The sequence below is a fragment of the Hyaena hyaena genome, unplaced genomic scaffold (assembly GCF_003009895.1).
Source record: "Hyaena hyaena isolate Hyena2069 unplaced genomic scaffold, ASM300989v1 scaffold_386, whole genome shotgun sequence".
Lineage (NCBI taxonomy): Eukaryota > Metazoa > Chordata > Mammalia > Carnivora > Hyaenidae > Hyaena > Hyaena hyaena.
The window spans coordinates 626,213-652,078 of record NW_024081020.1 but is presented as its reverse complement, the minus strand read 5'-3'; the positions used below and the strand labels follow the sequence as shown (position 1 = coordinate 652,078).

Here is a 25,866-nt window from a genome sequence, read left to right as displayed (position 1 = left end):
GGAGGAGGAGCCCCGGGGGGAGGAGGAGGAGGAGCCCCGGGCGGAGGAGGAGGAGCCCCGGGCGGAGGAGGAGGAGCCCCGGGTGGAGGAGGAGCCCCGGGGGGAGGAGGAGGAGGAGCCCCGGGCGGAGGAGGAGGAGCCCCGGGCGGAGGAGGAGGAGCCCCGGGCGGAGGCGGAGCCGCGGCGCCAACAGGGAAGCGCCCGCTGGGGCCCCGCCAGGAGCAACGCCCCCTCCGCCCCGCGGGCCTCCGAGGGCGGCCTGGTTTCTCCCTCTGTATTTACTGCCGTTTTTATTGCATCGTGATGGCAGTCTACGGGTCCTACTTACTTCAGCTTTCCGGAGGCGGCAGAGCTTTTCCAGGTGACCTGGGAGATGCTACACTCAGCCTCTGACCGCCTGTCGCCCGAGGCCTGCCCTGGCCCGCCGTTACTGCGCGGTGGCCCCCTGGCCTTCCAGGGTAGGGGTCTGGGCCGGCTCCCCCCACCTCGCCTCCTCCGTTTGGCCCCTCTGCCATCGGGGGCCCTGGGCTCTGGGCTGGTGGAGCTATCCTGCCTGAAGGACCCTGTTCTGTCCTGAATTCAGCTTCACCCACCGTCAGCGACACGGTCCCTGCCTTTCTTTGGCCTCTGGGTAACATACCCTTTACTCGCTACTTCTTTTTAACACTATTAGATTTTATCCATCTCATTTCAGTACTTCACACCAAAGTTAGAAGATTCACGTTTGTTTCATTTGTTATATCCAATAACATATATATACATTATACACGTGTAATGTATATGATGCATATATAAAATAAATGTAACTTTTAAAATTACTGAAATAAAAAAATTAAAGATAAAAATCTTTGGGGCAACTGGGTGGCTCAATCGGTTGAGTGTCTGACTTCGGCTCAGGTCATGATCTCGTGGCTCATGAGTTCTAGCCCCGCGTCAGGCTCTGTGCTGGCAGCTTGGAGCCTGGAGCCTGCTTCGATTCTGTGTTTCTGTCACTCTGTGCCTCCCCCGCTTGTGCTCTGTCTCTCTCTCTCTCAAAAACAAATGAATGTTAAAAAACAAATTTAAAAAAAAGACAAAAATCTTTAAGTTTTGTTTTCCTAGAAAAATGTACACAATACCCCAGGCAGATGTTTAGCACTGAGATATTATGTATAAGTTTGTTCAGTTTAAATAGCATTTTGAAAAAGAACGGTCTTCAGGTACTTGAGATATTAATTTCCAAAATAAGAGAACAACCCATGTGCACTATCGGCTGACCAGTGGCCCAGATGCTGGCCAGGCGCATGTGTGCCACCCCGGGTGCCAGGACTCTGGCCTGGAGGCTGGCAGGGGAAGGGAGAAGTGAGCGGGGAAGGGAGAGTGTGGCCTGGCAGCCTCTGCCCATGCCCGTGGTCGGGCCCCGCGAGCCCGCTCTCCGGGGCAGGGGCCTCCCGGCCACAGCTCGGCTCCGGGGCCTCGAATGCACACAGCATCTTAGGTGCTTCTGCCTCAAGTCTAGCTTCTTGTTTCTGCTTGGGGACTGAAGAATTTGCTCGAACGGTTTTGAAAATCGAATTTCCCCACTGTATTTTATCTTACTTTCTATACTGTTTTTACTTTTAAGTCTTTTAAGGGACACTGAAGAGCTCACCGCTATGGAGTTCTCAGTATGCACTACGTGTCATCAGAGCTCACAGCAGCACACTGAGGGTCCGTTACTCTTTCCACAACAACCACAAGCGAGGGTGTCAAAGGGATAGGCCGGCGTCTGAGCCAGGGCGGTGTAATGGTTTCAGAGCCCCTCGATGGCCTCTGGGACACAAGCAGCACCCTGGTGAGGGGACAGCTCCGGCCTCCACACTGGGCCGGGCCAGCTAGCCAGCCGCCCTTTGAGACCTCGCCTTCAGGAAGAAGCAGGGTCTCACGGCTCCTGGTCCAGACAGAACTGGTGTCTGTGTCCCTGGAGACGCCAGAACCCTGACAGAAACACCCTAAGGACTGACGCTCCTCGACCCAAAACAAAACAAACACTGTGGATTAAAATCGCCGGTGCCTAGTAGACATGACTTTGACACGGGCGCCAAGTTCCCCAGTGGCCCGCAGCACAGATGAGAGGGTGGGACCCACGAAGGAACCCTTGACACAGACTGAAATGTCTGGGGTTTTGCCTTCACTCCAAGTCTGACTTAGTAATACTACTTCCCCCCCAAATATCTGCACCATCACATTTCCCCTCTACTCAGTTCTCTCGGACACCCCCAGACTGTACAATGAGCCCCAGCTGGAAGTCAGCGCAGAGCTCAGATGGGGTCAGTTCCTTGGTGGAAGGCACCTACGAGCTCTTGGCCAGGGCCCAGAACCCAGGCTGCCTCTGCAGCCCCCCGCCCCGCCTCCCCCACACCTCCTCGGCTACGGAACGTGGTCATGTGCCATGGCTTCCAGACACCCTTCCTTAGAAGGTGAGGGCCAAGGCGTCACGCTCTCTGCACTGTCAGGTACGGTTACCGAGGCCACCAGCCAGGCTGGCGTCAAAAGACAGGCTGCATTTTTTCCTTTCTGTGCATGTGCCCTGAATGCATGCCTAAAAGTAAAACGCTTCTCCAGGAATCTGGCGAGAAAGGAGAACGCCAAATAGCTCCTGCCAGACCTACCCGTTCTCAGAGGTTTGCTTTGGGATGCATCACACGCGGGCTCAAGTTAAGGAAGTGTCTCCAAGATTTAAGGACTTTTTCTCGGAGCCTTTTGGCAGTCATCTTGGGAGAGGCAAGGGTCGTAATGGCCAATCAGAGGGCTCAATTCTGGTTTTCCCATTGTGTAATACAGAGTCGCTCCTCTAACTCCATCCAGATTCCCGATAAGAACAAATTGGCACCTGAACACATAAACTCTTTGTACGAACGGCCCCAGGCACCTTGATGGCCCCGACCTTCATTAAGCACGCGTTATAGGACCTCATAATTTTAAGAAACTCACACGCCCAGGTCTGGAGCCTCGAGTTTCACCTACAGGACATGGAGTCTGGGAAGAGTTCTCTCCCAGAGCAGCTGCCTGAGCTGGACAGGAAAACACCTCCTCAGACTCAATTACGGGTGGCCTAAGCCGGGGACCATTTATTGTCACGATCTTTCTTCATCTCCTTTTTTGGGAAGATGGTGTCTCGTCTAGATTGGAAAGGTCACCCCCTCCTGAAACTGGCCTCGTATTGCTGTCAGTGCTTCTACCCTCACGAGCGGGCCCAGCGGTTGGAGTGCGCACGCAGGAGGCCGGGTCAGCATGGCCCTCGGTCCCCAGACAGGCTCTGGGGGCCGGTGGACAGGCACCCCCTGCCGCTCAGACCCTCAAGGTGACCCTCTGCGTGTGCTGTAACTGCCTGGATTGGACTGTGTTTGGCCAATCAGAGGAAAAGCCCACCACCCCTCCCCCCTTAAACATTTTTTTAAAAATGTTTATTCATTTTTGAGAGAACGAGGAAGCACGAGTGGGGGAAGGGCAGCGAGAGAGGCAGACACCAAATCCTTAGCAGGCTGCAGGCTCTGAGCTGTCAGCACAGAGGCCGACACGTGGCTCGAACCCACGCACTGGGGAAATCATGACCCAAGCTGAAGTCGGATGCTTAACCGACTGAGCCACCCAAGTGCCACCCCATCTTCCCCTCGGCCCCCCGTTTTTTTTTTTATTTTTATTTTTTTATTTATTTTTTATTTCTAGGAGAGAGAGAGAGAGACAGCGTGAGCAGGGGAGGGTCAGAGAGAGAGGGAGTCACAGACTGAAACAGGCTCCAGGCTCCGAGCTGGCAGCCAGCACAGAGCCCGACACGGGGCCCGAACCCACGAACCACGAGATCATGACCTAAGCGAAAGTCGGACGCTTAACCGACTAAGCCACCCAGGCACCCCATCAGCCCCCCGTTTTTAAAGTAGGCTCCATGCCCAGTGAGGATCCCAATGCTGGGCTCGAACTCATGACCCTGAGATTGAGACCTGAGCTGAGATCAAGAGTCGGATGCTAGGAAGAGGCCATTTTTAAACTTTGGATTCAATGAAGACAGGAGGTCAAAACCAAAGCACTTCCAGCCATATTAGAGAGAAATTTAGAGTATTTATAGTACTTTGATGTTTAGACAACGTATTTACAAACAGAATGCTGCCTGATTCTCAGAACAACCCCATTAGAACATTCCATCTTGGAACAGGGAACAGACTTGACAGTTGGGAGAGATGGAGCTCAAACCCGGGTCCTCTAACTTCATCCCCGTGTGCTTTCCGAAAGAAGCCGAATGGAACGTCAGGGAGGGCTCTTTCAGTGACCAGAGCCAGGAACGGATGCAAAATTAAGAACAGTGGGCTACCCAGGGGGTAGTTCCTGAAGAATTATCAAACCACATAATTCAATCAGTCCTTTCAGGGGATCTGGTCACCCCTAGACAGTCTAGAAATCTCCCAGATGACCTGCTATGACCCCATCTCCTTAAAACACACCTGCTGCCGTCAGACAGAGCGGCCGAGACTCCTCACCACCACCACGAGGGCGGAGAGCCTTCCTAGACGGAAGCCCACGTCCCTGCTCACGCCAACAAACACCCCGCCTCCAGCCAGTATCCATGGCGTATCTCCCACCCCCCGCCCCCTCGGCCACAGAGGCCACCCAGGCTGAAGGTTCTCGTGACCTCGGGCCCAGGCGTAAACACTCCCGGAGCAGGGACGACGCACCGAAGCTACCACCCATCACTTTCGCCAAGTGGGTGCTGGGCTCGCAAACATGGGGAGGAGCGGGCAGATCTAATCACCGTCACTCAGACACGACCGCGGTCACTTTGCCCCAGACTCGGTGCCAAGCGCACGCATTCCTCCTGTCACTGAATGCCCACAGTGCTTCTGCAAGGGAGATTTATTATTCCCACTTTGCAAATGAAGAAACAGTTACTCATCAGGTTACGTAACTTGCTGGAGCTGCACCACCGAGCACGAGCTAGGGTCCGCAGGGCAATCTGAGTGTGGGCACCAGGGGGCTGCGACAGCGGGGCCTGGGGGGTGGGGCAAGACAACAAGGGAGGTCTGGGCTGGGCCAGAGGCCACCCTTCGGCCTCCAAGGTCCAGTCCACCAGCATTACAGTGCTCAGAACCAAACGGGAGAGACTGGAGGGACTCCGAGGGACAGTCTTGTAGTGCGCTTGGTGGGGTGGGGGGTGAGAGGGGGCCCACTCCATGCTTCCCCTGGCTTAGGCACTCATGGACACCTCGATTTTGCCACATCTGTGCAGAGTCATGCTATTACCTGGTGTTTCTCTATAAATGGACATAATTTTGACGAGGCTCTGTCCTGAGCAGTAAAAACCCAGGAAATCATGGATTTGACATGCTACTTATACGTTTTATATTCATTAAAAATCACGGAGATGGCGTGCAACACTGCACCACTTGAGATCATCTCTTGTGCCACCAACAGCGGACCCGCCACACTTGGAGGGGTCGGGGCCTCCCCACGGTATAAAGGAAAGAATAAAACAAGGCCCCCCACCTTCACCTTGCTTATGCATTTCCGAGTTGACTGTTACTGCTCTGCACCGTGCAGGCTTTGAGGCCTCCACCTGCTGCCTGAACAAGGGGCAAGGAGGTCATTCTGTCCTCACTGTCATTGCTGTCACCGGGAGACCAGACAGGATGGGGGTCGATGCCTCCTGGTCTCTGTGGACCCTCCACTGTCTCTGATCTATAACCGGAAACCACTTAGGACCCGTGAGGGCCTCCCCATTGGTCCCAGCTACCAAGCAGTTAGTTCTTTTAAGGCCTGCCTTCAAATTTCCATCCTAATACCGCTGTGGAGACAAGATCGTCTTTGCGCAAATTAAACTCCGCTGCAACCAGTGTACACAGCCGGCTACTTCTCTGATCAGGAGGCACATCCCGTCTCACAGACACACAGGAAGGGAAGCACCTTCCCCTGCGCGCCCTGCGAGGTTTTGGCATCAAGAACCAAAAGGAGCTTAAAAAGAGGCTGTGCCCATTCGCCCGTTGGTCATATAAAATTCTTCTGGAACTGCCGACAGCTCCGCTCGGAAAGGGGAGCCTTCCACAGTGGCTTCTAGGCCCCTTGCGCCTTCATACTGTTGCAGATTTTCTAATACTTTGGGCCACATCATCATCTTTTTTTGGACGTAGCCAAAATATAAATAGCACCCTAAGAAATCTGCAAGCACATCTTTTCCATTAAGACGTCACACACACGGACAAGAAGGTCCCGATTTCATCTGCGCCAAGATGAACACCACCGCTCCCCCCACATCTCTTGCTCAAAGCGGAGGGAGGCGCCCCTCCTGCACACACGCACAGCACTGTTATCTGCACGTGGACTGGCGGCCTTTATGCTCTTCACCGGCGTGTAACAGACACGGGCAGAAAAGTGCCTAGAAGCGTGCGGGATGTATATACATCGACAGTAGGACGGCCACACGCCCACCAGCCACCTGCATCACCGCCACCCCCGCCCCCCATCCCTGTCACTCGGTCAGTGGCTCGCTCCCCTCACCCCATGGCACCTGTGACCTGAGTGAGCTTTCGCTTGACTTGCCAGCCTGGAGACTCACGTTGTCTTCCCGCCTGCCTTCTGCCGCACATGCGCCAAGTGCAGGCTCTCTCATCCTCGTGGCCCCTGCGTTGTGGACTTGAATTTTCCACTCACACCACTGAACACACGTATCTGTCCTATCTGATAGGACAGCTACAACCCGACCCAGCTCAGAAAAAATCGGGTTTAACAGAAGAATGCGACTGTGTTACGTTTCGATGACACGCCGTTGCCGGGTATTTGCTAGGATGTGCTCGGTGCAGGGACAAGCCTGCTGCGTGCCGCCCTCCCGGACGCGGCCCCGCGGCAGCACCCGCACGGCTGGACTCTCTGCAGCTCCGGGTAATGGATCTGGGCCAACCCGCCGCTGTTGTCGGCCTCAAAGCAGGACCGAATCAGGTCAGAACTTTCAAAGCCATGGCTGAGGATCTGTTTCCAGTTCTGGGCTGGATCGTGGCTTGTTGAGTGTCACTCCTGGCCTCGCGCTGGGAGAGCGGCGTGTGGCTCCGAAACCCCACGTGGGTCCGCCAGTGACAGTGGGAGGTTTCGGGGAGAGCAAACGTTATAGCGGGTGTACAATGCGAACGGGTGGGTTTGGGAGCCCTCTGTCCTGAGGACGGGCATGTTCGGCGCCGGGAGGAGGCGGGAGGACGACGTGGCACACGTAGGGAACGACACTTCAGGGCAGAAAGCTAAGGAACCACACCTTCTGCATTGACGACCGGCCTAAGGCGGGTGCTCGCGGCCTCTGTGGCTCTGACACAGCCACGCGGGTCCAGTGTCCGAGGCAGGAGCCCCGCGAGGGCGGCCCACAGACAGCCCGACATCTCTCCCCTTGCGTCCCCGTGGGCGCCAAGCCAGGGTGGGCTCTGGCGGCACAGCGAGGAGACAGCAGATGAGGAGACGACGCCCCCTCGACAACGCAGGCTGCAGGTCCCCACAGGGGTGCCGTGGGGGAGAAGCTGGTGCCACGCTGAGACGCGCTCCCCTCTCCCTCCCCCTGCAGGACCCTGGTGCCCGGGACCTTCCCTCTACCATCAGGCTCCATGCACGGAAAACTGGCGACACACCAACAAAGCACAGACGTTCACAGACTCAAAAGTCAGGGGAAAAACCATCTTCCCTGAAAAAAAATCCCGCTTTCTGGCGTACTGGAAGAGGTCAGCTGTTCCGTTCCACGTGAAGCACACTCAGTAGTTTAACAGAGGTTAAGGCCACAGCTTTCTGTCGGGAAACAAAGACACCGAAACAGCAGTGGGTGTGGGGGTCGTCCCAGACCCCCCGGGGCAGGCGGGGCCCTAGCCCAGCAGTTCCCCACTGTGTTTCCTTCTGGAAGCAGCAAGCAGAGAAAGTCTTAAAACAATGCTATACTCAGAATTCATAAAAAGGATTCTTACTCACTTAAAAATAATGTAGGGCTTTCCTTTTCCCCTCCTTTCTTTCTTGGAGGGGAGGGGAGGCCAAGTCCCCTTTTAAGCTTTGTGGGACAGAAGTCAACCACCTGCCTTCAGCATGGTGGCCGGCGTCCCAGCGATGTGGAGCACACAGCCAGCAACACGACTACCTTAACTGGGTTTCTCCTGAAGGTGATTTCAAAACTGCAGCTTTCCAGTGGGAAAGGCCGGAAGAGGTTGGAGACGGCAGACTGTTTCTGGGGTGACAATAAAGACGACCTCGGAGTCTCCGCACGGTGTTAGAACAAACCTTTCCACTGTCCCAAGGCAGGGGTTTGATTACACTTGGAAACACAAACAACCAGTGTGCACACGTGCTAAGCATGGATCCTACGCTCACTGGAATCACAGAACCTGGTAAGACACCCGTCCCGCCCTCTGGCCTTCCGTGTACCAGCACTGATGAGGAGGACGGGCTTTTAAAACTGGGGGTGAGGGGCGCCTGGGAGGCTCAGTTGGTTAAGCGTCCAACTTGGGCTCAGGTCATGATCTCACGGTTCGTGGGTTCCAGCCCCGCGTCGAGCTGTGTGCTGACAGCTCAGAGCCTGGAGCCTGTTTCAGATTCTGTGTCTCCTTCTCTCTCTGACCCTCCCCTGCTCACGCTGTCTCTCTCTCTCTCTTTTTCAACAATAAATAAACATTAAAAAATTTTTTTAAATAAAAATTTGGGGTAAAATTGCATTAACATCCAATTAACTATTTTATCTTTTTGCTTATTTATTTGTTTTTTATTTAAACCCAAGTTAGTTAACATGTAGCATAAGAATGGTTCCAGGAGTCGACTTCAGTGATCCAGCAGCATGTGAGCACTGGGTGTTCCATGTAAGCGATGAGCCGAGTAACCACTTTAAAGTGAACAACTAAACCCGGGCTGTAGTGTGCTCAGTACCATGCAGCCACCCCACTTTCCACGCCTTTCCAGGAATGCCACCTCATTTCCCTCCCCTCGGCCCTGGCACCCTCTATCCTGCTTTCCGATCTCTGTGGATTTGCCTAGTCTGGACGTTTCATTTAAAGGAAGTACAAAAAATGAGCACTTAAATTACACAAATTGCTTAAGCTTATGTGGTAATTCCAAATGCAAGCAAGGTACAAATCTGAGATTTGTGGCTTCAAAGGATGTTCTGGAGTTAGGATTTCACAGACCGGCACAATCTCACTAAGAATCTTGCCAACGGACAGCACTGGCTTACCGCCCTAACTGATGAATAAAAACATTACCAAAAAAAAAGAAAAAATCACAGAAAAGACATTTTCACAGCACAAAGGACAATCTTAGAATGAAGGATGCTCCTGTAAACTTAATAAATTCAGCTTTATAAAAAACCCATACGACAACACCTCGATTTTTTCCTTGGACAGGTAAACACCTTGCTTGGCCCAGGGTGGCAAGGGCCTTTGGGCATGACTGACCCTGGACCACCATCCCTGGGACATCCGAACGCAGGTAAACTAAGGACGTGACTCCCTGGCCAAAGGGAGCCCCCTCTCCCCCAAAAGGAAATGGATTTTTTCCTCTAAGAATGAAATCTTTTTGATGGCTAAGACCGACCAGATCTAAGTCTAGCACAAGAACCAACAGAAAGGGATGGAAGCTTTGCAAGAGACACCAACACAGTGCAAACCAGGGAGGGAGTGCCGCTGTACTCCGTGTGGACGGAGGCCAGAGAGGTTACACGGCACGCAGCCAAGCCAACCACTACAAATAAGAGGAGGCCTCTGACAGGCAGGGTCTCCCCAGCTCGGCCTCCTAGACTGGGGTGTGTGTTCTGGGGGGTGGGGAAAGCCACAGGATAAGCATGCCGCACGCCCTGGAACAGACATCAGTTTTACAATGCAGTTGGATCGCCCTAACCGCTTTTACATCAACTGCAAGTATGAAATAGAATACAAAATTCATACAGCTTCTTAGGACAAAACCAGAGACTTCGGAAATGTAAGCACTTTGGGGGTCCCCGGTGGACCGAGTCACGAGTCAGGCCTGGGCCCCAGACTCCCGACAGCAGCGGGCTCTCCCTGCTCGGGCGCAGAGGGGCTGCCGGGGAAGAATCTGGACTGCACTAGCCTGATCTAACCGACTCTGGCCTGGACGGGGCTGCAGGGAGGCCAGGAGTGCGAACAAACCAGTTCTGAGATTTACAGGGAAACACAGGGGACCCTGAATACAAAACAATTCTAAAAAAGAACAGAGCTGGGGGACTCACACTTCCTGATTGTAAGCCTTCCCACAGAGCTGCAGCAGTGAAGGCTGGGCTCCAGACGTATAGCCCGGCGGAACAGAACAGAGAGTCCAGAAACAAGCCCTCACATTATGGTCCAGTGATTTTTAACAAGTGTGCCAAGTCCATTCAGTGGGGGAAAGGACAGTCTTTTCAACAAACGGTGCTGGGAAAACTGGATGTCCCCTTGAAAAAGAACGAAGTTGGACCCTCACCTAACACCATCTACAAAAACTAACTCAAAATGGATCAAAGACCAACTAAGGTTACAAACTCTTAGAAGAAAAACAGAGGAGATCTGTGGATTAGGCAGTGGTTTCTTAAATCTTAGCACCAAAACCACAAGCAGCAAAAGACAAATCAGATAAACTGGACTTGGCCCGAATGAGAGATTCCTGTGCTCCCGGCGATGCCCTGGAGAAAGCGAGCAGACAACAGATCGGGAGGAGGTACTTGCAAGCGCATCTGGGACGAGGGACCACTGTCCAGACACACAAAGACTGTGCGGCGACGAAGTCAGGACTGCCACCCCTCACCGTGCCCCTTCGGGCCCCTCCGCACGTCCCCAGCCTGTGGTCGGCTCGTCTCCATTCCTCGCGCCTCCCACCTCACGGTCTCCGCCTTGATTTCCTGCGGAGGCCTCCCCTCTCCCATCTTGTGCCACCAGGCCCTACCTCCCCCAACTTCCTTCTCAAATGTCCCCTCCCACCCCCAGAAATTCCTGAAAGCCCTGGGTGCTGAGGGTGACAGCAGGCATCTGGTCTGAAGCAGGGCCGACGGCACAGCGACAAGGTTTGAAATACGGCAAAACGGGTTCACTCACCTAACGACACGCAGTAACGAACATCAGGCCACAACCACAACGACAGAATGCGAGCGAGGCCCTGGCCGGGACGTCTAGGGGACACTGACCTGCACGCTCCACCTGCATCCTCGCGCTCTGCCGTCCTGGCCAGTGAGGGTGCGCACGCCCACAGGCCGCGCGAGGGCGGGGAGCGTGCACGCTAGGACGCGGGCCAGCGAACTTACATTCCGGCCGAGTCTCGACACAAATGCATGATCTTGGCCTTGGGTCAGTGAACTGACTAGGAGCACAGCAGTAACTACAAAGACACAGTAAAACAGCAGCCCCCGATTCTGAGCATGAAGATCGGTCGCCAGTAATACGGCGCCTGCTTTTAATGTTATGCCCTTTCCTTTTTTTGAACAGGTAATACATTCACGTGGTTCAAACACACACACACACACACACACACGCGCGCGCGCGGCGGAAACGCTCACAGCTCCCCACCAAAGATGCCACTTCTAGTTTGTCTACATTTTGAGTTTCGCTAGGGAGCCACTCAATGCGTCTTGAGCTTGCCCTCCCTCATAATGCCACACACTGACTTTTTTTTACTCGATTGCTCTGACGCGCTCCCCTTTACAGTCCAGAAAGAGGCGCTACTCGATGTAGCCCCCTCCCCAGACTTCTCTCACCGTGTGGCCACACCCCACCCCCACATGTTCTCTGGTGTGCTGTTCAATCTCTCGGCCCCCAGCACTATCTGGGGACCATCAATGGGTTTAAGGGTGTCCCTTCTCCTGGGAGGCCCTGGCCTGCCCACAGGGCCCGCTCACCCTCTCACGGGCCTGGCCCAAGCAGGTGCAGACATGCCCTTTCAGCACTCAGCATACTGCCAACCCAGGGAGCGATCTCTAAATATTTGCCCAAAGAATGAAACAGAGCTGTGGGTGGCCATTAGGCAGAGGGTCAAAACTCAGTTTTGTTCTTGCTTTGCGCGGTATATTTCAAAAAGTTCTCCTTCCCTTTGAAATGAGCTCGTTTAACTAGACATTTTTAGTCTTAACTTTAAGCTTACTTGGCACAGCAAAGGGCACAGGTTTGCCACACCAAAGCTTTGGTCGGCGAGAGCTCACGTACGGGGTCAGTACAAGCCGGGAATGAGGAAGGAAATGCTTGCAGAGCTTTATGAAAACGAGGAACAGGAGTTCATCGACTGTTTTTCTACTACAACGTAAACATCCCCTCGACTGTATACATCGCCAAGAAATAGTCGCCTTTACTACCCTCTCCCCTTGGACAGATGCCTATACTAAGCTTCCAGCGAGGTTTCAGCTAGAATCTGCCTCACCCACCAGACCTTCATGGCGATGTCCTATCAGTACAATGCTCTGTCTCCCTTCGCACTCACTCGGGGGACTTGCTCAGGAGGAATCCTCACCGCGAGCCCGCTCTTGTCAGCTTTGGTTAAAATACCACATCACTCGGGAGTCTCTCAGGAGGGGCGGGGGTCCTGAAACCAGGTGCAAACTGGGCAGCATCTACTTCTCTGATAGGAGTTTTGGGCCACGTGCGGCGGGGGACAGGCAGGCGAGGGGCAGGGAGCACCCCCTGAGGCTCCCCCGAGTCTGATTTCATTCAGAACCGCCCGCTCCCGAGGCATGGCCTCACTGTCAGGAGCCAGAATGGGCACCTCTCTTCTCGATGACGCCAGAGCCCAGCTAACCTGGTGGGCACCCGTGCCTGCGCCCCTCTGGGACTCCGAGGGCAGAAAGCTCTGCGTGGATGGATCTCGGTGATAAAGACACCCGTGAGAGCGGCCTGGGCGCACGCGGAGGGGGCGAGCCCAGGGCAGGGAGTCAGAAAGCCTGGGTGCTCCTCCGGTCTGGCCCCAGCCCCGGCCACCTTCTCGTGGGACGGCGGGCAGGTGGGGGAGCCTGGCTGGTCCAAATCCACAGCAGCGGAGGCGGGACTAAGAACGCCTGCTCGCTGCCTCCCAGGGCGGAGGGCGGTAATGAACGCACAGGAGGACCTTTGAAGATGGAAACGATCCCCAGGTGCTAATGACAAACAAGAGCAGGTACGCCCTCTCCTCAGGCGTCTGTCCCGTGCAGAGCCAGCACCCAACTGCTCCTGGGAGCCGGGGCTCCCGCAGCCCGTGTCCCACGGCTCCACCAGTCTGAGAAACCTCCGGAACAAACGGACGACGGTGGTGCCAGGACACCAGACGACAGGCAAGGAGCACACACAGAGGGCGATGCGGGGCCTGCACCGGCTCGCGGGGGGCCCTGTGCAGGTGCGCACGCTCCCAGCTGGTGTAAATACGTATGTGGGTGGCACATATCAGTTTCTATGGGCGCCAGAGTGAGGGCTGTGAACTGGCCGAGAATCCCTGTCTTCTGCCAGAGGAGGTTTCCTGAACGTGGTTTTTTGTTTTTTTTTTTTCAATTTTAATGTTTTATTTATTTCTGAGAGAGAGAGAGAGAGAGAGAGAGACAGCATGAGCAGGGGAGGGTCAGAGAGAGGAGACAGAGAATCCGAAGACAGGCTCCAGGCTCTGAGCTGGCTGTCAGCACAGAGCCCGACACGGGTCTCGAACCCACAAACAGTGAGATCATGACCTGAGCCGAAGTCGGATGCTTAACCAACTGAGCCCCCCAGGTGCCCCTGAACACGCTTCTTGAACTTCCCTTTGCCATTATTATTATTTTTCTGAATAGACAAAAAGTGAAGTTCGGTGTAGAAAATTATCTGGCGGGGGGAGTCCAAGTTTAGCTTATATTTCACTCTAAAGGAGGCTCTCTGTCTGTTTTTAAAATAGAGAAAAAGCTCAAATAGGCATATGACTAAGCCCAGATACTAAATAACAAGACTATAAACTCAACCGGTTTTTACAAGTGGGTATTTGGCTTTAAATAAACATGTGTGCATGCACATGCGCACTCAAGCACACGTACCCAGCACTAGGTATTTTTCCACCCTAGGCAGGCAGGACGGTCTTTGTCCATTTAATTGAACACAGGTAATTACAACTCATATCAAAATTAAATGCAGAACTTTTTTTTTTATAAATTTTTTTTAATGTTTTATTTATTTCTAGGAGAGAGAGAGAGAGACAGCGTGAGCAGGGGAGGGTCAGAGAGAGAGGGAGTCACAGACTGAAACAGGCTCCAGGCTCTGAGCTGGCAGTCAGCACAGAGCCCGACGCGGGGCTCGAACCCACGAACCGCGAGATCATGACCTAAGCGAAAGTCGGACGCTTAACCGACTAAGCCACCCAGGCGCCCCAATGCAGAACTTTTCAAGATTAATATTCTGATACACATTTACACTTAATCGATGCACAAAACTTATACACAAAAAGTGCAGGATTCACAGCTATTGATAGTGTCTCCTCTGAATTAGAAAAGTCAACCTGTGAAGGCCTCATCTGGAAAACAAAGGGACGCAATACAGAAGGAGACATTTCGGGGAGGAAGGGGCATGGGGGCGGGGAAGGGAAGAGGATGCAAGATGTTTTAATGTGGCTTCAAGTACCAATTTCTGTTAACCTTTAAAATGAATACCTGTTCAACGTAGTATCATTTGTGACTTTACTGCAAAGAGAAAAAATTTCTGGATTTATCAGAGTCTGAAAGACCCCTGACTCCCTGGACAGTCACTAAGTTTTCTACTGCAAAGCATCTCCCTTAAGGACAAAATTAAAGGAGGAATTTGCTCATTCGCATTACATGCTTTTGTCCTCAGGGACAGGAGACAAACGTGAATCTAAGCACCTTTCTCTCAATTCCCTCGAAGATAAATAATTTAATCAATAGCACCCCTATCTACCTACCTACTCGCCCACCTACGTAGGTATCTATTTATACCTTCTTATGTACTCTCTGTGCTCAACAGGACCCCGAGATCAAGAGTCCCACGTTCTTCCCACTGAGCCAGCCAGGCACCCCTCTAATGCATCTTTAAAGTAAGGCATTTGCAGATTCAGGAAGGTGTGCAGACTTAGTCAAGGACCCTGGCAAGGCCCTAACCCTGGATCACAGAGCTCTGGGTTCTGGGAGGACTGGGCCAGACTTCCGGAACCAGTATGTGGGGAGGACGGGACAGGCCAGGGAATTAACAAGACCTCAATGTTCCAACCTCTAGTGAAACATTTTCAGAGCAGGCACCAAGAAGTCAGCAATGCTTTCTAAAGTGTTATGTATTTATTTTGAGAGATAGCACGGGTGGGAGAGAGAGAGAGAGTGAAAATCCCAAGCAGGCTCTGTGCCGTCAGTGTAGAGCCCGACTTGGGGCTCGATCCCAGAAACCATGAAATCACAGCCCAAAATGAAATCGAGTCGGACGCTTTGTGGACTGAGCCAGCCGGGCACCCAGCGACGCTTTCGAAAGTAAAATGTCTGCTCAGGACCAGGTCTCAAGTGTGGAGACACAAAAGTCCATGTTCGTGGCAGCCCAGTGTCGCACTCACTGCGTGGTTAGGTGCGCTCGGGGGATCGTTTCTGACGCCTGTGAAGTGAGCACGGAGCTTCTCTTTCGGCTGGCTGTGGGCATGAAGTGTCTGTGACAGCCCCGGGCTGGCCCCCGGCGTGTGGCAGGTGCTCCCCTGGGTGCTCCTCCCTGCCACCCACCTGGCCCAAGAGTTTCAGCCCAATTAGCAGAAAGATGGGGGGAGCACACTTGAGTCCACGCAACGTATGCGTGTGCAGTACGACATGGGCCCCGTGGGGCGCCTCGGGTGCTGTCAGGAGCAGCCAGCTGGTCATCACCAGGAAATCTAAAACTGCTCCTGAGTCAGTCTTTTCCTTTCCTTTTTTTCTTTTTTAAACATAATTTATTGTCAGTGTCAGTCTTTTTTTCCTTAAGAAACAAAGAAACAAGGTGCGCCTGGGTAGCTCAGCTGGTTAAGTGTCCAACTTCAGTTCAGGTCATGATCTTGCAGTTCAGGGTTCAAGCCCCACATTGGGCTCTGTGCTGACAGCTTGGAGCCTGTCGCCTGTCTTCAGATTCTGTCTCCCCCTCTCTCTGCCCCTCCCCCTCTCATGCTCTGTCTCTCTCTGTCTCAAAAATAAACAAAAAAACCCCGCCAAAAACACCATATACTTTCTGTGAATAAGTGCATACATTATGTACACACACACACACACACACTGGAATGAGACACAGTAAACCCAAGAAATTCACTTTGAGGTGACAGAAAGGTAAGAGAGTGATTCGAGGGGATAAGGCCAGAGAGAATTTTAGGTTTGTAAGGAAAAAAAATTAAGTGGGTATATGCACATATGGAGTTTTTAAAAAGATTAATAACAAAACACAAGGAAGTGGACTAAGGCGGAAAGGGAGATTCTGGGTCCTGGGGTGACTTTACCGCCAGGGACACGGCGGCCGGACACAGGTACCCAGTTCCTTGCGGTCTGAGAGACCTGTTTGCATTATTAGCTGACTTTAATTTGGGATTTTTGTTTGTTTTTTGAAGGGGCGGGGAAGAGAAACAAATACAGAGGCTTGGTAAAGACAAGGTCAGGGTCCCGTCCAGCCCCAGCTAGAGAGGCTTCCTAGGCCAGTGGCTTCCAGTGTTTGTGGTGTCAGGAGCCGCTGTGCTCTCAAAGGTCCACATGGCCCTAGGGAGCCTGGCGGACGTGGGTCACACCTGCTGGTACTGACCAGGTGAGAGGAGGTTTCCCGGATTTATTTATTAATTCATTTAAAACAAGAAAAGGCTCATTTTTGTATGAACTTAAATATTATGAAAATAACTTTACCACCACTACCACCCCCCCCCCAATTAGCAAAAAGAACAGCACTGTTTTACATTTCTGCAGATCTCTTTAATGTCTGACTTTGCAGAGGATAGGACGATTTGCATTTCTGCTTCTGTCGATATGGTGTTTTAGTTGAAGTACATGGGGGAAAAAAAAAGCCCAGCCCCACGCAGACATGTTTATTCGAAGAAGGAGGCATTTCAATGGCTTTTTCAAAAACTGGATATTCTTCTTTGATTCTACACTAACATTCAATAAGTGGTAATTTCTTTTTCTTCCTAATGTTTTTTATTTTTCAGAGAGAGAGAAGGAGAGAGGGCACAGGTGTGCACGCGTGCAAGTGGGGGAGGGGCAGAGAGAGACGGGGAGACACAGAATCTGAAACAGGCTCCAGGCTCTGAGCTGTCAGCACAGAGCCTGACGCGGGGCTTGAACCCACAAACCGTGTGATCATGACCTGAGCCAAAGTCAGACGCTTAACTGACTGAGCCCCCAGGTGCCCCAACTTGATCACTTTTCAAGGCAGTTTGTCTGCCTTCTGTTCTTTCGAGTAAAAATGCTGAAAAAAGTGGCTCGTTCAGCTTGCAACTCACACAACGGTTCAGTTTTCGAGGTGAGCCCCCACACTCCGCATTCCACCTCCCAGAACATTAACAGGTGGGGGGCAAGCGTTGAAATCTAATAAAACCAACCACGCCAGGCCTCATCAAGGACATTTCTAGGTCAGGCTGGCCTGGTGGAACGCACACGGTGGCTTGCTCTGTGGAAGGGGCAGTTTTCCCCACCGCTGCCGCTGTGCCACTAGCGTCGACCGCCACCCCGTGATGGAGACACATGGGTCCTCGGCGCTCTCGTGGACACAGCACGGGCCTCGAAAGCATCGCTGGGGCTCCAGGAGGCCCCGGACCGCACCTGTGAACGCTGCCCTGTGCAGGGACGACACCTTCACAGCTTCAGAGTTCGGAAATCACAGTCCCCAAGGGCCACCCCTGGATCAGGTGGGTCTACTACTTATAGGTGAAAAGGCCACTTCCCAGCTGGGTGTGTGCCCGAGTCACCTACAAATGCAAACACACATGCTCGCACACACCCACCCCGCCTCTTCGCCCCTGACGCCCACCGAGGATGAGGCGCCTGTGATTAGGACGCATTGGGCTTGTTCCCTACAGTGAAACAGTGCTGTTCTCAGACCTTCGTGAGTCAAAACGCCGAAATCAGAACATACTGTGAATGACACAAGTAGCAAACAGAAGCCCTAAAGGAGTCTGGAAGTTCACGTGCATCTGAGACAAGGGAGCATGTGCAGAACCCCATAGGCTGGCGCGCGAGGCTCAGGGGCAAACCCGGCAGTATCAACTCGTAAAACACGAAGATCTAAGGAGACCGAGTTCCCACCGAGTTCCCAGACTGTCGTAATGAAAAACTCCCAACACAAAAAAGGAACTCAGAGGAATTTAGTGTAATGGGATTGGACACCAAGGAAGTAAACTTTTGGAAGTCAATTTCCAGAGTGTCACAAGCCACATTTGAGCACCACTGACGGGGGACGACAAGCCAGGTCACCCTGTGTGGGACCGATCACAGATAATGCACCTCTGACTCAGAAAAGAACATTCTTCACGAACGTAATTGGGAAGACCTTCACAAGCCTTGAAGACGGGGGGGGGGGGGGGGGGGGGGGGGGGGGGGGGAGATGGAAGCAAATGCTCATCTCCTGCTTCACGGAGCAGACTGGATGCAGAGAGCTGCAGGGCTGAGCACAGGGGCCAGGGAGGCCACCGAGATGGTGTCTGTAATCGTCTTACTGCTACTGTATGACACGCGGTCTGCATCAGCAGGACACGCACACACTCCAGGACCACGGATGACACCGATTTCTTCGGGGCGGTGAAACGACCAGCAAACTGCAAGAGGCCTGGTAAGTGGGGAGACGGACAGGCTTCGAGATGAGCCGGCAGAGGTAACAGTGGAAGAGAAGAAAGAAACCAAGCTGTGAGTAGGGGGCTGGGCCCCGAAGAGCCCTGTGGGAAAGGCGGACAGCGTGTGGGGGGCCTTCCGTGTGGGCACCTTGCTCAGCACTTGATGCGCATTCGCTCCTTTCACCCTCATACAATGCAGACGCCCATCTCCCAGCCCAGAGGAGTCAGCTTGCCCAAGATGGCCCTGCCCAGCCCGTGCTGGGGTGGGTGTGGGGAGTGGGGACCCCCACCCTTGACCAAGGAGCACCTCGCCTCTCTCATTCAGAGGAACCTTGGTTTTATCTTCAAGTGTGTCTTCAAGGCTGTTACGGTACTTTAAAAGGCCAATAAAGATGCCAATAAACATCAAAAAGGGTGTAAACCCCCAAAACACCATTTGGTAAGATGGTGCTGCTGTCTGTGCCCGTGGGCACTGGGTGCTGGGCCGCGCGCCTCAATGCTACCCTGCCCGGGTGGCCCGCCCTCCCTGCTTACTTCGCCAGCACCCACTGCTCTGTCCACGGTGGAATACAGGCAAAAAGAGGAAAAGCCGACTTGAACGTAAAAGACCACCGCTCGCTACTTTGAAAACGGTTTCTGAATCATTACACTTCCTTGGTGCATTTTTTCCTAAAGCAGAACATCTTTAAGATACTTCTCTCCAGTTATGAAAAAGTTTAAGTCTACACAGACGTCAAATGGACACCACGGGGATCCAGATTCAGCAGGTGCTATCTTGGTGCATCCGCTTTGTGGTCATTTTTCTCTTTGTTATTTCAGGAGAGCTGCAGAGGTCATCATTCTGCGCGCCTAAATAACTTCCCCGCCAGGCCCCAAGGGGAAGGATGGCCCCTGCGACACCACCACACCCGTCCCGCACCCAGAAACAGTGGATTCCCCGCAGCTCTCAACTTTCTCCAACCGCCCCTGAATGTCTGCTACAGGTTTGACTTGGTTTCGTTTTAGAATGAAGACCTGGTAACAGAGATTCACTCACTGTATTTGTTACCCGCCTTTAGTTTGTTTTTTTAGTAGAGGACCTTTTGATTTATGAACAGTTCTAGGGCCAAAACCAGACTTGACCTGCTGTGACACTCTGTCCTTACAGACTCTAGCCAGTGTCTTCCCAAGATTGAAAAGAAACGACTGTCCTTTAGGCACCTTCATAAGACAAACCAATGGCTCCCTGTTCTAGAGTTCTCCGTATCTCCATATCCTGGGTGTTGCTATTTCCATCTAACAGGGAAGAGATTTAGTCTGAAGGCAGACCCAGCACGGAGTGGCTACCTGTGTCCACCTTTTTAGGTAGTTACCTTGTACAGCTCATGAGCCAGACAAATACTATTTGACCAGTCGAGCAATTACCTAAAAGCTACGCCAAATAAACAATATCTGGATGGACCTTCAGAGAGACAGCTTTTTATTTTCAACCCACCGACGCTGACTGAGCGCTCACACTCTAGGGATGATGCTAGACGGCATGAGAAATATCCGGTTGACTGTGACCTTCCTCAGGGTGCTTATGTTTTGTGGAGGAGGTTAAGAAAATGGAGCCCACGATCAGCAGCTGGCAGACGAGGTGGTGAAACGGGACAGAAGGTCAGGGGACCGTCACCTCCCCACACACTGAGAACGGATGGGTGCGGTGCAGCACCCTCTCAAGGAGGCCCGAGGTGAGTTTTCAATGGCGGACACGTGAGTATATTCCACTGACGAAACTAGGGACGTTCAGAAGGCGCACGTGATGGGGAGCTTTCCAATCGCCTCCCCACACCGGGACGTGGGGCAGAGGAGCACATGCGAGGGGACTCCGGCTCCTCCATCCCCCATGGCCCGGGGCGAGGGGACCCCTCTTCTAGAACACACGATGCTTGGCGGGGTCAGGGAGGACATGGCCCTGACCCCACACGCTCCACAATCGCTGCCTCTCCTGGGACAGTGGCCGGCAGCAGCCTGGCAGGTGACCTTGGGGAGGGGACACACCAGTTGGGGGGGGACCCGGTCAGTCGGGTGTTCACGAAAGTGCTGGGAACGCGCTGCACGGTTGGAAGAGAGCCACTCTGCTGCCAGATCCGACGTGTGCACCCAGCTGCCAGGCAAGAAGGACGGGCGCCCACACCACGCTGCCCGTGAGCAGTCTGTCCCTTCCCAAGGTTTACACGCACACACGCCCCTCCTGACTGTCCACCTCATGTCTTTATGTCTCTCTCATGTTTTTCTCACCATCAACATATTTTAGGCAAAAACACTCGGGGGGTTTAGCTTTTGCTGTTAAGGCAGGAGTCATGACCAGAAAACTTACCATACCCAAGTTCAAGGAAGACTAATTAAGAAAAGGTGTGCAGACTTGATGCAACCCCCCCCCCGCCCCCCTCCAAGAGAGCTCCGTCACTTTGGTTACCTTCCACACGCATAGGGTTTCCTCACAAACACGAAACAGCCTCCTGCACAGGGTCACTTCGGGGACAGCGGCAGGCACACGACATGCGATGTCTGTGAAGCAAAGTCCACCTTCCAGAGACAGGCGCACCCGTCTGCCCTTCTGAGGGGCCTTCGATCCCTGGTCATCACTGGGCGTCCCTCCTGCCTGCCTGTGGGGAACGTGGGCACCGGCGGGCGCCGTCCTCACCGTGCACGGCGCTCACCTCGCCAGGGAGTGCCGGATGCCCGGCCAGCCGCCCGCACCGGGCTCGGGTGTCCCTGGCAAGGCCGAGCCACCGGACAGGGCGGGGAGGAAAGGACGCAGGGGGCTTTGACTCCCACGCTGCCCTGCACATTTTACTCATGAGAAACCCAACTTCTCCGCAGTTAGACCTCGACTTCCCAGGAACGATGGGATTCTGTGGAAGCAATGATTTGCCCGTGGGCTCCCCACAGGCCACGCTGCTTCTCAGGCTTTCAGAGGCGGACTCGTCAACTGGGCGAGGTTACTAACGACTAGAACGAGAGGAGAGCAGTCAACTCTCCCAAGGCCAGGCTCAGGCAGCTGGGAAAGGATCAAGAGCTGTCTCCTCTCGGGCCATTGACATTTTGTTTGGCTTGGCGATTCCGGCCTTGAACCTGGCTGTTAGTGCCACATCTTTTACCGCATCGACAGGCCATTAAAAACACCCGAGGGAGGGCCTACGACAGGGGTCCGCGGCCCCTGCTCTGCGGGCCGGGTCTGGCTCGCCACCTGGTTTTGCCAAGAAAGCTTTCCTGGAGCACAGACACGCCTATTCATTGACCGCCTGTGGCCGCGGTCACAGCCAGAAGTTCTTACAGCGACACCTCGTTCTACTGTGCCTCGCAGACACCGTGTCCTTTACAAACGGAAGGTTTGTGACCACCCTGTGTTGGGCAGGTCTGTGGGCGCCATTTCAGCACGTGGCCTACTCGGTGTCACTGTTCGGTGATTTTGGCAGCGTGTCACACTTCTCCGTCATCGCTGTAATTGGCATGGTGACCTGTGCTCAGTGATTACCTCCTGCAGAGAGCTCAGGCGATGGCTAGCACTTTTCAGTAATAAAGTGATTTTTGGTGTTTTGTTTTTTGTTTTTGGTCTGGTAGCTCCATCCTTAATTTTGTCATTTTCCAGTATTCATGCTATGGTTCTGTGGAAGGAAAGAACACGAGCTTTGGAGGCAATAGGCCCAAAGAGCTCTGGGGCTATAGATGCCCCCTTCCAAGAAAGGGTCCCCAAAAAGATTCAGACTTGGGGTTTGGGGTGGACTCTGAGACCCAGTGTCCTGTGTAAGCGATAAAGTATGTTTAAACGTTTTTTTCTGACACAGTAACGTAACATAAAAGTAACATTAACTTTCCCATGCACCGGGAAAGGAAACAATTCATTTGACCTCACCAGACACCACACGAGAGCTACACGCAGCGGCTCCTACGGCAGCGGCTCCGAGGTGCCCGGGGCTGTCCGGCCCTTTCCTGAGGAAGTGTGGATCCACATCTAGACCTGAGCTTCCAATACACTGGACACAAGAGTCTACTTAAATCTGGGGGAACGGTAATGAAATAGCCTCAAAAATCCGGTTTCTGAGTTGCACGAGCCACATCCAAAGTGCCCCACAGCCACGCAGGGCAGCGGCCACGGCGGAGGGCACTGCTCACGGGCAGTTCTCCTGGGCGGCACTGGAAGCACAGGATTTAAGTCATCAAGCTAAATTTACAGCCATCAAGTTCAGGTGACGCTCTCTCCTACAGACGCACAAGTTTACAGAAGTTCCAATAACATGTTTGCTCGCACTTGAACGTTTTGGGGTACGCTAAGTCACCGTATTAATTACAAACTCCAGCTTACTTGACGGACGGTAAGGTCACACCCACTGGGACTCCTAATCAGTCTGTGATCCCATTGATTTATTTGTTTACGTGACGGCCCCGCCCCAGAGGGGACTGTCAACTCGGGAAGCTGGGCCAGTGCTGGCTTCAGGTTCCGGGTTAGAGACCTGCTTGGCACCTGGTGGTGGGGAACTGACAAATATTTGTAAAATAAAGGAAGAAATGAACACTGGATAACACAAAGCTGTTATCCACAAGAGGCCACCGAGACAGATGAATGTGGATAAGGCACTGGGAAAAGCACACTCAGAATCCTGTGGTCAAACCGTCAAAGTTTCTATTTAAAATTTTTTTTTCTTAATTTTTATCTTTTAATTTTTAGAGGCAGAGAGACAGACAAAGTGTGAGCAGGGGAGGAGAAGAGAGAGGGAGACACAGAATCCAATCCAATCCACAGAACCCTGAGATGTCAGCACAGAGCCCAATGCGGGGCTCGAACCCACGAACCGTGAGATCATGACCTGAGCCACAGCTGGACGTTTAACCGACTGAGCCCCCAGGAGCTCCCAAAATTTCTATTTTAAAATAAGTCTGTTTTTAAAAAAAGATGCCAAATAAAACAAAACAGCTGCCTCGGTTTGGATTCTTGCCTGACCATGTGTGGGTAGTGTGACCTTGGGAGGTCATTTTCCCTTCTGTGTGGAAGACCCCTCTTCCCTAAATGGAAAGCAAGGGGCACCCAGAGAGGGGAGGCAGCCCTTGGCGTCACCCACTCCTGGTAGCTGCAGCTCCCCAGCACCTTTCCGCCAGCCCCCGCCCAGTGTCCGTCCTGCACCAGGGCCCCTGTGTGGGTCTCCTCACAAAACCAGTGGCTCTGGGGGTGGGGCCGTGCCTCTCGGTCACATTTCCTGACCCTCAGCACAGGTTACACACAGCAGAGTGGCCGATCGGATTTAAGGGGTCGAGAACATGAAAACCAGCAGAAGTAAAATAAATCCTGCTAAACGGCACACTAACGGGCTTGCCCTAAAAACTACGAGTCAGCAACGTGTTCTTCAAGTTCTGAAATTAGAAATTATTCCACTGTTTGAATTAGAGGTTAGTTTTAGGTCCCTGAAGGTTACCCCTTCTTAAAAACTCAGGGCTCTTTCAGGTGAATACACCTCACTACCTTTTCCCTCCACAATCAGACAACAAACACCGACTCGACCAACAGCAAAAAAATCCAACCTGGCTATAATTAAAAAAAAAAAAAAAATCAGTGTGGTATAATATATAAAATCAAATAACTCCATTTCAGAATGATCTCGGTTCAAAAGATGACTAGGATGCTAAGTGTTTAATAAGATCAGAAAAAACAAACCCCCAAAAAATCTGTGATTGTACGATATCTTTCTTAAAACTATAAAAAAGCCTATTTTACATGCAACAAAATTATCTTACTGCTAAAGAGTCAGTATTTAAAGGACTAACTCAAATCTAAACACAATTACATTTTGTTTTTATGCATGGTTCCTGCCCTTAAAGTGTCTAAATGCTGTCTGTGGTCACCCCTGGCTCTTTCCTGGGCACACGCTGGGCACAGCAATGAAGGCGTAGCCCAGCCCACAGGTTGGTCACTGTGGGTGCGGATTTCCACCAGCTTTGTTAAGGACGGTTTGGAGAGAAGAGCAGCACCCATTCTGTTCCAGCAGATCGAGAGTTCGCGTGGTTTATCTGCCCCAGATACACCCTGGGATCTGAAAAATCTTGTCTGGCATTTTAGTCATATGGACTATTAGTCACCTAGAAGGACTGTCCCACCCTTCCTCCACACGGTCCTTAGAGGAGGTTCTGACAGTTACAACTGTTGTGTGAGGGCACAACTGTGACATTACACATTTCACTTTAAAGTGATCTGTCGGGGCGCCTGGTGGCTCCGTCGGTTAAGCGACCGACTCTGGCTCAGGTCATGATCTCATGGTTCGTGGGTTCGAGCCCCGCGACGGGCTCTGTGCTGACAGCTAGCTCAGCCTGGAGCCTGTTTCAAAGTCTGTGTCTCCCTCTCTCTCTGCCCCTCCCCTGCTCACGCTGTCTCTCTCTCTTTCTCTCTCGGAAATAAATAAAAAACATTAAAAAAAAAATTAAAGTGATCTGTGAAAGCCTAACGTCCATTTTCCGTTCTCTCAATTACGAACCCAAAAAACTTACGTAACAAATGTTTTAAAATGCCATCCGGGAGTTAGTGGACTGCCACCCTGACGCTCTGCTTCGGAGAGACTATTATGGACCAGGGTGATGGTGTTTGCCAGCCCAACTCGGAACCCCGATTTCGTGTAAACCACAAGCGCCCTGGGGTGATTAAAAGTGGGATCTCAGTACACACGGGGAACTTGTTGCCTCGTTCAATGTGAAAGTCAGGTGTCCAGGCGGAGCCCGCTGAGGTGCCCAGCGCGTCCCGGTGCCCAGGAACCCCGCGAAGACGGCAGGGGCCGCGACCCCAGAGCCCGGGCGGGCGTCTCTCGGAGGCTCCCGGCAGGAACGAAAACCACCCTCTCCAAGGAAGTTCTTCTCCGATCCCGCCGGCGGCTCGCCTTTATCCCGCCCCCCACCCCAGCCCCCCCTCCCCCGGCAGCGGCCGGCAACGCAGACGGAGGCGGCGGCCACTCGGGCGGACGGGCAAGTTGGCCGGGCGCCGCCGCCGCCTCGCCTCCCACCTCCACCCAGCACCTTCCCGGCCAGTGACTTCACATCCTTTGACATCAGCACGGCCGGGGGAGGGGGAGGGGAGGGCCGGCGGACGGCAGCACACCCAGCTTCCAACTGCGCGTGCAAGGCCCCCCGGCCCCTCCGGAGCCGCGGCTGCGGGGACGCGGCCGCCCTCGGGGCAGGGTC

General features: G+C 53.2%; 1 protein-coding gene across 6 annotated transcripts in view; it reads right to left on the bottom strand.

Annotated features, from left to right (window-relative positions):
- Positions 1–25,866, bottom strand: part of PPP2R5C (protein phosphatase 2 regulatory subunit B'gamma) — a 131,363-nt gene that overhangs the window by 74,096 nt on the left and 31,401 nt on the right. The gene's annotated exons all lie outside the window — the stretch shown is intronic.